The sequence below is a fragment of the Pipistrellus kuhlii genome, unplaced genomic scaffold, assembly GCF_014108245.1.
Source record: "Pipistrellus kuhlii isolate mPipKuh1 unplaced genomic scaffold, mPipKuh1.p scaffold_m20_p_2, whole genome shotgun sequence".
NCBI classification, from domain to species: domain Eukaryota; kingdom Metazoa; phylum Chordata; class Mammalia; order Chiroptera; family Vespertilionidae; genus Pipistrellus; species Pipistrellus kuhlii.
Genome location: NW_023425515.1, coordinates 83,888,288 through 83,900,595, shown reverse-complemented (window position 1 = coordinate 83,900,595; position 12,308 = coordinate 83,888,288). Strand labels below are relative to the sequence as shown.

Below are 12,308 nucleotides of genomic sequence, written 5' to 3'. Positions count from 1 at the left end.
TCAGCAAATAACCAGAGCCTTTCATCTCTCTGACTCTTTCTCCAACCCCTTTTCAGCTTTAAATTTCCCTCACTCTTGTTAGTGTTACTTCTTTCCATTTGAAATTGTGGGATCCCTTATCACTTCCCACATGGTTCAGGGTTCTTCTTCAGGGTTCCCTGTTCTGGAGAAGGCCACACACAAATGAAAAGAGGCTAGAAAAGAGTTAATTTGGGAAAATGGGGGCCAGGCGGAGTCCACCTCTAGGGGGAGGACTACTCACTGCTCTGGCCTTTGCTATCTCTTTTATTGAGGGTATGGGAAACACCCATATTATTTAGCCAGGAAATTCCATTAATAGACAATCAGCAAGAATTTACATATGATTAACAGGTGAAAGTTGCTTTAACTACCAAAGTCTCAATTAAACAATGAGTTAATAGCACCCACCATTCAGAGAGATTAAGATTGACCAGTCTTCCGGATTCCCTTTTCACATTTAACTAGTAGTGACAATGTTCGATTTCTGGCAAAAATATATATGTTAACCCACTTCTATCATTTGAAACATGTATATTAACCCACTTCTATCATATATGAAATATTTTTTCCAATTTCTTGCTAAAATGGTTTTCAAAAAAAATAGCTAATAAGATTGAGTTCTTATCCATAGGATACATGTATCTAAGGCCCAGAAATGAAATTACCAGAAAAAAGAATCATTTGATTTGGTCCTGTCTTATAAACTTAACATTAAACAGTTAAGAAAGAAGGACCTATATCATTAAATAATAGCTAGATATGATTACAGGAGCCAATGATTAAAGTACATAATTAAAAGTGAACAAAAATTAAACATCAGATGGTTGGTATAAAAATAGTAAAGTTGAAGTGTTGTTGTTTTTTTGTAATAAAATGTAATTTAGAAAAGAGAAGGCAAATAATAAAAGCTGAAAGACAAATTTTAGGGAAATTTATGTCCTACAAAGTAAGTCATGAGAATTTATTCCTAAAATAACTGAAAATAAAGTGATAATAATTAATAACAACAATAACAAATGATTCTAAGTCACAGCAGAATAGATCTAAAGAACATAATTTTAGATTACTCTTTTTTCTTTCGTTTTAATCTTGTATGATTTATATCCCAAGTACACAAAATAGAAATAATTTTAATTAAGTACTTAATAGAAATAGTTTGTATCTCTATGTAGGCCTTAAGAGAGAACCAAAAATAACACCCACCACATATGACAATTATTTGCTTCTCTATGAAGCACAGAACACAGGGAGAGTCCTGTAGTTCAGTGATGCAAACTTTTGTGCAAATCAGAATCTCCTGAACTTACTAAAACAGAGTACTGTACCCTACCCTCAGAGCACTGGATTCAACAGATCTGTGGTGTGGCCTAATAATCTGTATTTCTTTCTTTTTTCTTATTCTCACAGGAGGATATTTTTGTATTGCTTTCAGATATAGTGGCAAGGAGGGAGGGAGGGGAGAGTTAGATGATAGATACATAGATGATAGATGATAGATAGATAGATAGATAGATAGATAGATAGATAGATATAATAGGTACATACATCAATTGGTTGTTTCCCAAATGTACCCCAACTGAGAGAATGGGGAACAAACCTGCAACCCCAGGTATGTGCCCTAGCCTGGGAATCGAACCTGTAACCCTTCTATGCGTGGGACAATGCTCTAACCACGGAGAAAAGTGGCCAGGATCAATCTGCATTTCTAACAAATTTCCAAGTGATGTTCATGCTACTGGATTAGGCATTATACTTCAGAAACAACTGCCTTGTCAGTCAGTGTGCTCCGGGGTTCTCTACTCATGGCTTTGTGAGTAATTTTCTAGATTAAATTAATTTACAGACTACCAAATAATGCTCTAAATCAATAGGTCAAAGAAATTCTGAGATAGAAAATATCATTAATAATGATTTAAGGTAAATATTACTCATGCGAAATTTAAAATTTAGAATTTTACCAGTGTGGTAAAGATTATAGAACAGATTCTGAGATATTAAGAAATTTGAATATATTAATGTGAGGGGAAACTTTGATAATTTAAACACTAAAAGAAAATGAGGTGTCACTTCACACCTATAGAATAGTTATCTACACTAATAAAAGAGAAAGATGCAAATTAGCTGTACCTTCGTGACGCCCACCAGCCAATCAGGAATGAGTATGCAAATTAGCCCAACAAAGTTGGTACGCTAATTTGCATACACAAGCACCAAGCTGATGGGGTGGGACACTTGCAAAGACACAGGCGTTCCACACCACTCCACCCACTCTGGGTCCCTGGGCAGTGTGGGAAGGTGCAAAGGTGGCTCCAGGCCAGAGCAAAGGCAGTGCCGGCAGCCAGGGGAAGGAAGACCCATTCTTGCACAAATCTTCATGCATCAGGCCTCTAGTTATCAATAATTCAACAAACAACAAGTGCTAGCAAGGATGTGTAGAAAAGAGAACCCTCCTGCCTGCTGGTGGGCATGCAGACTGGTGCAGCCACTGTGGAAGACAGTATGAGGTTTTCTCAAAAAATTTAAAATGTAACTGCCTTTTGTCCCACCAGTCCCACTTCTGGAAATATATCCAAAGAATGCCAAAACACCAATCAGAAAGAATATATGCATCCCTATGGTCACTGCAGCATTATTTACAATAGCCAAGATCTGGAAACATCCCAAGTATCCATCAGTAGATGAGAGGCTAAAAATGATATGGTACATTTACACAATGGAATACTATTCAGCTTTAAAAAAGAAGAAACTCTTACCCTTTGCAACAGCATAGATGGACCTGGAGAGTATTATGCTAAGAGAAATAAACCAGGCAGAGAAAGACTAATACAACATTACCTCATTTATATGTTAATCTAATGAACAAAATAAACTGACAAATAAAATGGAACTAGATGCATGGAACAGACTGGCAGATGCCAGAGGGGAAAGGTATGGGGGTGACTGTGTAAAGGAGGTGAAGGGATTAACTAAAGAACATACCATATATGCATATATCATGGACATGGCAACAGAGTGGTGAAGGCCAAGGGAATAGTGTCAATATAAAAATATTTAATGAAAAAACAATTATAAAGTTTAAATTCTAAAAGAAAAAAAGATAACATATATATAGGTGGAAAAGAGTAGGTTAATAGTTGCACTGTGACATTCTTTTGAGTTAGTGATGCTATTGTAATAATCATAACCATATGAACAACTATAAACCTACTTTTGCCCACCCTGCACCAAGACCACTATTCAGTATATTGTTATTAATATCGATAGACAAAGTTTTCTAGAATATTCTCACCAGGACATTGCTTGGTTAAAATATACGAGCCACTGATCACAAAATGAATAAAATATGATGGCTTTTACCTAGAAAAGTAATATTAAAGTTTTTAAATGTTAATGTATTATTTCATTTTCCTATTTATGCCTCATTTCATATAATGCAAACATTTCTAAGTTCAAAAGTTAGGTAATCCCCAATACAATGTATGTTTATTATTCTAGTATTGGTAGAGTTTTAAAAACATATTTTTGCTTGCAAAAATTATTATGATGCTTATCAAGTTAGTATAACTTGATACATTTGAAAGCCAAAATTCAATAGGCATTTTATTAAGAATGGTTTAAATTTCATCATCATATTTGATAACGCATATGATAACATTTATCAACAAACTCAAAACCAGCAGGCAAAATTCAAATCAAGATATGGAAAATAAACAATATGAGATGCACAGTGCAATATGAACTGCAAACTACATTCTGTACAGGTGGTCAATCATTAACTAAGGTCACTTTATCAGGCACACAAATTCTACATTTATTTGAAATCCAAACAACCTGTCTTTTTTTTAATGTAATAGCCCTCACACAAAAATTATTAAATATCAGCTTTCTTCAAATATTCCCAAACCCTAACTCACAATAAAGTGTTTCTCTTCATTAGCACTTAGCAAATTCCCATAATTTTTTGCATTTAATACCCATTTTCAGCATGCATGACTGAAATGGTTACAACTTACTACGCACAGCCTTACTCCTTTGATGGATATACCAATGTGCTGAAGCACATGGTCTACACTCGGGCCAACCTCTGCCTCAGGCAGGCCTTACCAAGCAGTGAAGTAAGATCTCTGGTGGATGCAGACTGTCCAGGTTCCAGGCTCAATCCCCAGTTGGCGCTCATGCAGGATGCAGCCAATCAATGATTCTCTCTCATTAAAGTTTCTATAATTTTGTCCCTCTTCCTTCCTCTCTCTATAAAATCAATAAAAACCTATTTTTTAAAAAAAAACAAAAAAACATTTTCTTGGTCAAGTAGCTTCTACTTGTTCATTTCTATTGGGCTTTTACCTAAATCAGTGATTTGCAACCTCTTTCATCTCATGACACACATACACAATTACCAAAATTCTGCAGTACAACAAAAAATATATTTTTTGCCAATCTGACAAAAGAAATAGGCATAACTTTGATTCATTCACACTGGAAGGCTATTGTTGTATTGGCTATAGTCATTTTTTTATTTGACATTTTAAGGAAAAAGAGGTCAGTGCCCCTCCCTAAGTAGACAGGTTTTGCTTGTTTTAAAAATTCTTACAGCACACCAGTGTACCGTGGCATACCAGTTGAAAATCACTGGCCTAGACTAAGGTCAGGTTCTAGCAGAGATATTATAAAGGAAAGACCACATGGGGAGACATATATTAAAATTTAATGCTGACAAGATAGCTTGGTCAATAAGTAGAATGAAGGGTCAAATTGGATGGCTGAAGATTTCTCTGAGGATAAAATCATTAAATATTTTAAGGCTTTGGAAAGGTAAAACAACTTGAATATATCAGAACCTGGGGAAAATAGGCTTAAATAAAAGAAAATGTATATTTTCTTTTGGAGCTCAGATTAGCACTAAGTTTAAGGGTGATATCAAACATAAGCATGCCAAGCTGTTGATGATAATGTTTGAATTTATCTTGGCCTCTGCAATAGTCCTATAAGAAAAATAAATCTAAAAACTATCATACAATCCACTCCCTTAAGAAAAAACAATGATTTGAGCAGACTGTCTCAAAACTAATGATACAAGATTGAAAAGTTTTATTGTGATAAAAGTAATAAAAGTTATTACAATAACAAAAATAGGATAAGGTGGTGACATTGATGGCAGCAATAGCAGTTCCAGATTGTCCTTAGAGCTTGCAGTTCAATATCTAATTCAATATCACAAAAGTCCTATGAAATAGTACAAATTTCATTTGATGAATGAGGAAACCAATTCAAAGAGAGGAAGCCATAAAGCCTAATTCGCATAGCTATTCAGTGATAGAGCCAGGATTTAAATCCATGTTAGCCTGACCCCTGCTTCTGTCTGTGTGTACTGTAACCCTACCGAACATAAATAATGTAGACACAGTCCAGCATCAACCTACATTAGAAATGTGCATCGCACATATGGGGCTCTTAACAAAACTTATTTTTGCACTATCAAATATCTTATGCTCGCCCTAACCAGTTTGGCTCAATGGATAGAGTGTTGGCCTGCAGACTAGACACTAAAGGGTCCAGGTTTGATTTCGGTCATGGGCATGTACCTTGGTTGCAGGCACATCCCCGGTAGGAGGTGTGCAAGAGGCAGCAGATTGATGTTTCCCTCTCATCAATGTTTCTGACTCTATCCCTCTTCCTTCCTCTCTATAAAAAATCAATAAAGTATATATTTTTTAAAAATTTATGTTCTTCCTTTGGAATCCTATGCTTTAGGAAATAAATTTTGCATGTGGATTTTTTTTTTTTTTTCTTAATAGAAAAACTCAACAGTATGTGTCTCTAAGCCTTGAAACTGTTAGGCAGGTCTGTGGCAGTTACATCAGAGAAAGAGCTACATAAATCTGTCAAAGGTAGGATACTCTGGACCACAATACTCAGACAAGTCACCTGTCCTAGCCAAGCAAGAGACAGGACATGAATTTCAGACTGTCCTAGGCACTCAACCTTAATTGCCATAAAGTGTTTTGTTACTGTTCACAGTATGTCCAGCATTAACCTTGTAAGATAGATATCCATACAGAAGATAACCACAAAAGTAAAATAGACAAATACAGAGAAAAAGAGACAAGGAGGGAGGGAGAAGAAATGAATAATTAAAAATGATTACTATTGAACAACTTCCAGTATGTCCACAGAGAGGTAAACACACATACTCCCTTCCTTGCATTGAAAAATGTCTTGTAATTCAGAGAAAACTGGAGCCATTAGGCAAGATCTACTGCAGCTTTCTACTTTCACACATACAAACTGATACTAATGTCATTTTTACCTCCTACCTTTCAGTCTGTGTGAAAGAGAGGTTGTTTTTCCTTTTGTTCAAGGCTAATTTCTTGATTCTATCCTTTCATTTTGTATGTTTCCAATTACTTTATCATATTCTGAGGTTTTCAAACGTTCCCTCTCTTCAGGCTCTCTACTCTCAGCATTCAAATATGCTGCATTGATATATTTGTTAATTATGAAATAACATCAGTAACAATGAAGAAAACCGCTTTTTTTATATAAGTCACCCTCAGGTTCTCCTGCCATTGACAGCCCAATTTCTTGATTGTTTTTAGACCCTAAGCTTTTCAGACCCTTAAATATCTCTGAAAGTCTCTGGGGCAAGGTCCCCGGCAAGCTCCAGATTTCCAATCCCAACTGCTCTTTTGAGACTTCAACTTACATGACATTTTGTGGCATCAGAAACTCCTCCTTGGGTGTCAGTGATACCCATCTCAGCTGGTTTTCTTAAACCATTGTAATAGTGTAGATGGGGAGGAAAAAGAGGGAATGCATGTGAAAGTTGTTTCATATCTAAAATTGATAAGCAATGTTTGGTTATGAGAGGTGACAGACAGTGATGATTTCTTCCTTGGGTGGTTACTAAAACAGAACAGGGAAGTTGGAGATAAGAGAGGAAAGAACTCAAAGGAGCTAGAAGTGGTCAAGACATCACCTCTTAATGCAGAAAAGTTAAGTAAGAAAAAGATAACAAATTAAGGGGAGGGAAACTTTAATGAGGAATACATGTGCATGAGGATACCCGAATTTCTCTACCAGTATATTTTTCTTATGGCAAAGCAGAAGTGAATAGCATATAGAATTTTAAAATGTAATTTAAAAAGACACTAAAACTGATACATGCAACCCACCATATGAATAATGCCTTAGTGTAAATGTTTCTCATTTTTAGCCATAGTTATTTATATTCACATATAAATGTTTCCATAACAGGAATTAAATGTAAAAGTATGTGTATACATACACTTCTAACTTACAATTATGTAATCTTTTCCACATACTGTAAGGTCAGCATTGCTTTGTCAGAACATATTCATTTTTTACAATAGTTCTCCAATCTTGCTACTTTTAAAAGTTAGAAATGAAGAATTCACCCCAGATTGTTGACTCAGATCCAAGAGTACATCAGTACTTTTATAAAGCCCCCTACATTTTTTTATATGCATACAAAGCTTTGGTAACCACCGATCTATATCAGTGATTTTCAACCTTTTTCATTCAAGGGAAAGGGTTATTGTTGTGTTAGCTGTTTTCATTTTATTATTTGACAAAATACTGTATAAAGGAATAGACCTAATGCTTTTTTTTTTTTTTTGCATGTCTTAAAAATTCTTGTAGCATGCCAGTAATTTTTTTAAATATATTTTATTGATTTTTTACAGAGAGGAAGGGAGAGGGATAGTCAGAAACATTGAAGAGAGAAACATCAATCAGCTGCCTCCTGCATACCCCCTACTGGGGATGTGCCAGCAACCAAGGTGAATGTCCTTGACTGGAATCGAACTTGGGACCTTTCAGTTGGCAGGCTGACGCTCTATCAACTGAGCCAAACCGGTTTCAGGTAGTTATCCATATTTAAACCAATAGCATCTAAAAACAGACCTCTGTATGTGATGTCTATATTTATATCACACAGAACATAATTCATTAGGCTATCCTTCTTTTCTGAAATCCAAGAAAACTGAATCACTTTTTTAAATGAACCAATATGTTTATTAGATCCATGGGTTGTAAAAAAAAACTTCAATTGCTATGATACTTTATGTCATGCTGATATAGGCATAAACTCTCAAGTTAATCTTCTCTCTTTGTAGTACAAGTTTCAATTTGGATTTTAGAAAGCTTGAGGCCATGTATTTTCATATCTTTCCCCATTCCCATTTCTGAAATCAGAGACCAAGTTTCAGGAAAATGCTGGCAAGTTACATAGAGGTTTAACATGTTCAAGAATAAATTTCACTGCCATTAGGCAATTACGTTAAAAAAAAAAAAAAAAAGAACATTTAAGCTATTTACTATTATCAGGTTTTCTGGCTTCTAAATTAATAAAATCAAAGTGCATAATTATGTTTTTCTTAACTATTGTACTAATCAAATGCAAAACTCTAAAATGTAAAGAAAAACAATATCTTGCTATCACTTTTCTTACTAGTAAATTGAATTTAGTGGGATGACATTAGTTCACAAAATCATGCATGGTTCAAGTGTACAACTCAATAAAACATCATTTACACACAGTATCTTGTGTCCATTGACCCAAGCAAAGTATTTTTCCATCACCATTGATCTGCCGTTGATCCACCTCCACCAATTCCATTCCCCTCTCCCTCTGACTATCACCATACTGTTATCAGTTTCTATGTGATATGTGTGAGAGTGTGTGTGTGTATGTGTGTGCTTTTACTAAATTCTTTCAACATCTTTTACTCAATGCCCCTCCCCTCTAAGAGCTGTCAGTCTATTCCATGTATCCTTGTCTCTGTTTCTATTTTGTGCAGGGAATGATACAGAAATAACAACCAAAAAGTAGTAAATTAGATACCCTCCAGATCCAGTACGGATCAAGTACAGCAATAGTGTGCATTAAACAACTATCTATCAGAACTACTCACTACTGTATTGCCAGGATTCTTGTTCCAGCATTAAGAAGGGTTCAGCAATCTGGAGAAAGGCTGTGTGTAGCTTAAATAGGAGTTCAGATAGGAAAGACAATTTTGAAAGGCATTGGGGGGTCAGAGGAGTCTAGATAAAGAAACTAAGTTCTCAAGGTCTCAGGACCCCTTGCTTTTTATTAACACAAATTGTCCTAAGGCAAGGTGGAGATATATACTTCAAAGGGTAGGGTTTTGTCTACAGAGTGCATTGTCAAATTGGGGAATAGCCTATGGCTGTTTAGGTGTTTTACCAATAACATGTAGGTTAAAATGCCCTGAGCTTTCTGACACCAAACAATCATCCTTTGCAGGTGGTGGGAAATGCCTTCAGCCATTCCCAACAGGTGACCAACATATGTGATTCAGCCCTTGTTGAGTCCCCAAGTTCCATCAACCTTTTGATGAAACTCTTGCAATTGTAACATGGTGAAATTGGCTTCTGGAACAGTATAGTTACACATAGTATGCATTTTAAAGCCAACAATAGTGATTCATTTATCTTAATGTACATACTAAACATTTGCTATTAATTAATCTTCTCTGTTTTCAATATTACCTATACTAATAAAATAAATATCTCCAAAGTATTCCATAAGAGTATCATAATCATGAATCACAATTTTAAATGATGGCAATCCTGTTTAAAAAGAAGAAGAAAAAAAAATTTAAACCAGCTATGTTCTCTTTACTGTTTTGCTTTCCTATAAAAGATATTACAATTGTTCATAAGCATGATTAAGCCCTACTAAAATAACTCAATTGATCATCTACCCTAAAACTCCCACACTTTCCCTAAAACAGTACACTCAAAAATCAGGAGGTTCTCTTTCCATGCCTACTTCAGTAAATTCACAAACAATTTTATATTTATTCATATATTTATCTTTATTTCTAAAACCAAAAAGTTGTGAGTTGTGTATATTTGTCTTAAAATAAATAATGTCACATTGAACATTATGCTCTGCAACTTGATTACTAACTTTCCCTCACCCACACAATTTATCATCACATCATGTCACCCAACAAATAAAATTTCTTGACGTGCCTTGAAGATTAGTTTCAGAATCACCTTGAAAGGTAAAATTCATGCCTACACACAGTACAGTGAAACTGTAAGCAACAGATATAGACAAATAAGATTGGATTTGAAAAGTGATAGCCAAGGTTAAAACAAATGTAATATTAACAATATAAAGTTTGATTCTTAAAATACTACAAACATAAAAGCAACAAAAATCATATATATATATATATATGTATGTGTATATATATATATATATATATATATATATATATATATATATATTCTCTTTCAAGTCAGTTCTACTTCCTTTAATTGTCAGGTCTCACAAATCAAAGGTAAATAATGTAAACCATTTAATTACTTACATATCCAATGTATTATACATAGTGTTACACACACACACACACCCAGGCACACTCAAAACTGATATCTTATATTTAGATATAAAATCATCACAAAATCACAGTCAGCTTCCAGAGACATATGCCAGATGCACATAACAGGAACTGCATATAACTCAAGGGTATGAAATAGGGATGCTATTGGTAAGCAGAGCTTTCATGAAATAACTATGTATATAATAGTTGTAGCTAAACCTTTCAATTACTAATTACTAGTTATGTGACTTTTAACAGATAACATAACTTCTTGAATCTAAATTTAAATGTCTGTAAAATACCAGGTATACCAATTAATAATGTAATTTTTTTAATAGGTGCAGTTACATGTGTTGATATACAGGCAATTTTATATATAATATATGCTATTTTGTTGTATTGACAGTGAGCTTCAAAACTTAATATATCAATATAAAATTTGCGAAGGTATTACTATCATAGATATTTTTACGCTTAAAAATGTTGGATTTCGTGCCAAAAAAAAAAGCACTTGTGGGAAGTTTTAATTCATTATTTTGAAGAAAAGTGCTGCTGCAAGTTATAGTATATTCAGGAAGCCAATGGGAACATATTCCATCTCAAGACACTTGTAAACGCTGGATTAAATGCTTTAAATGTGATGATTTCAATGTGAAAGACAAAGAACATCCAGGTCAACCAAAAAAGTTTGAAGACCAACAACTATAAGCATTATTGGATGAAGATGCATGACAAACTCAAAAACAACTTGCAGAAAGATTAAATGTTGCTCACCAAACAATTTCCGATCATTTACAAGCAATGGGAAAGATATATATATATATATATATATATATATATATATATATATATATATATCGTATAGATATATATATATATATCGTATAGATATATAGAAAGCGAGGAACATCGATGAGAGAGAAACATCAATCAGCTGCCTCTTGCACACCCCCTACTGGGGATATGCCCACAACCAAGGTACATGCCCTTGATAGGAATCGAACCTGGGACCTTTCAGTCCGCAGGCTGATGTTCTATCCACTGAGCCAAACCGGTTTCGGCAGCAATGGGAAAGATTTTAAAGGAAGGAAGATGGGTGCCACATCAACTGAATGAAAGACAAATGAAAAACTGAAGTCATCAATAAAATGTTGCTTGAATTGCATGAGAGAAAGTCTTTTTTTTTTTTTTTGTCTTTTTTTTTGCATTGAATTGTGACTAGTGATGAAAAGTGGAATTATTTTGAGAACCCCAAAAGCAGAAAATCATGAGTTGATCCAGGTTGATCATCGACTTCAAGGCCAAATCACTTTGGAAAGAAGAAAATGCTCTATTTAGTGAGATCAGGAAGGTGTGCATTGAGCATCTGCCCCCTAGTTGTCAGTGCACATAATAGGGACCAGTCGTTCTGGTCATTCTGCCATAATGGTTACTTAAGCTTATATATAGAGAGAGAGACTAGAGGCCTGATGCACGAAAATTCATGCAAGAGTAGGCCTCCCTTCCCCCAGCTGAAGGCACTGGCTTCCCTCTAGCACTGAGGATCAGGGCTGCTTCCCTCCAGCTGCCAGCAAGTATCGAGGACCCAGGCAGCTTCACTCCAGCCCCAGCTTCATCAGGAAGGACATCCAGAATGATGCCCGAAAGAACATCCGGTCAAATTAGCATATTACCCTTTTATTATTATAGATAATATTATAAAATATATATTAATCCCTTATCCTTTTTCTGTATCATGATAATGAAATTGCTGTAATTAGCTAATTATTAATAATAGGAAAGGAGCAAAAGGAAGGCCAAACATTATGGGCATGTCATTTGGGCAGCTTCATCAGAAAGCTGCAATTTCACTCCCCAGGGAACCACCAGTCTATTTCCTACAGATCACTAGGAGAAGGGACTGGACAAAAG

The 12,308-nt window shown here is 34.9% G+C and overlaps 1 protein-coding gene across 2 annotated transcripts in view; it reads right to left on the bottom strand.

The window, feature by feature from the left end:
- GBE1 (1,4-alpha-glucan branching enzyme 1) overlaps window positions 1-12,308 on the bottom strand; it is a 285,247-nt gene that overhangs the window by 199,214 nt on the left and 73,725 nt on the right. The window lies entirely within an intron of this gene.